This window comes from Elephantulus edwardii, unplaced genomic scaffold, assembly GCF_000299155.1.
Source record: "Elephantulus edwardii isolate Elephantulus edwardi_28Jun2011 unplaced genomic scaffold, EleEdw1.0 scaffold00453, whole genome shotgun sequence".
Classification (NCBI taxonomy): domain Eukaryota; kingdom Metazoa; phylum Chordata; class Mammalia; order Macroscelidea; family Macroscelididae; genus Elephantulus; species Elephantulus edwardii.
In genome coordinates this window covers 549,348-550,255 of record NW_006400203.1, presented here as the reverse complement: position 1 = coordinate 550,255, position 908 = coordinate 549,348, and positions in this window count along the sequence as shown.

Here is a 908-nt window from a genome sequence, read left to right as displayed (position 1 = left end):
TCTTCCTTCCTTTTTTCCTTTTCTTTCTCTCTCTCTCTCTCTCTCTCTCTCTCTCTCTCTCTCTCTCTCTCTTTCTTTCTTTCTTTCCTTCCCTCCCTTCCTTCCTTCCTTTCTTTCTTTCTAGATTCTCTTTCCTAGCTTCCTACAAAATCAAATTTTCTTTGCAAATTTATAATCCCTGACAAGGACAGAGTACCTAATAAACAAGTTAAGTATGGTCTGATGTGTACTTACTAAGTAATCTGTAGTGAACACACAATTGTTATTAAGAACAAATAAGCATGTGCTTACCTTGGTTACTGAGTAACCAACCTGTGAACCCAAAGCAAAGATGGGGTGATATGTTTTCTATGCCATAAGCAAAATGCCCGTTGTTGAGGAAGCCCTGGTGCTGAGTGAATTACCCATGGAAAGGGTGTCACAGAGGCCGAGCCTGGTGAGCCAGTACTCCACTTCCACACTCCCGCCTGCTCTCTGCATGCGTGTATGTTCTTCTCTGCTCCCCCCACCTGCTCTTTGCATGCATGTCCGTTCTCATTTGCCAAATCCCCCACCCCACCCTCTTTCTTCATGCATATCCATTTTCATCTGCCACTCTGTCTGCTCTCTGCATGCATGTCCATTCTCATCAGCCAGCCCCACAACCTGCTCTCGCCATGTATATCCATTCTCATCTGTCACTCTCCCCGACTCTCCCACTCTCTGCTGGGATGTCCATTCTCATCTGTCACATCCCATCACCCCCGCCTACTCTCTGCATGCATGCCTGTTTTCATCTGCCAGCCCTCCACCCACGCCTGCTCTCTGCATGCTTGTCCATTATCATCTATTACTCCCCCTGCTGCTCTCTGCATGCATGTTCATGCTCATCTGTCACACACACCCTGCTCTTTGCATGAATGTCCAGT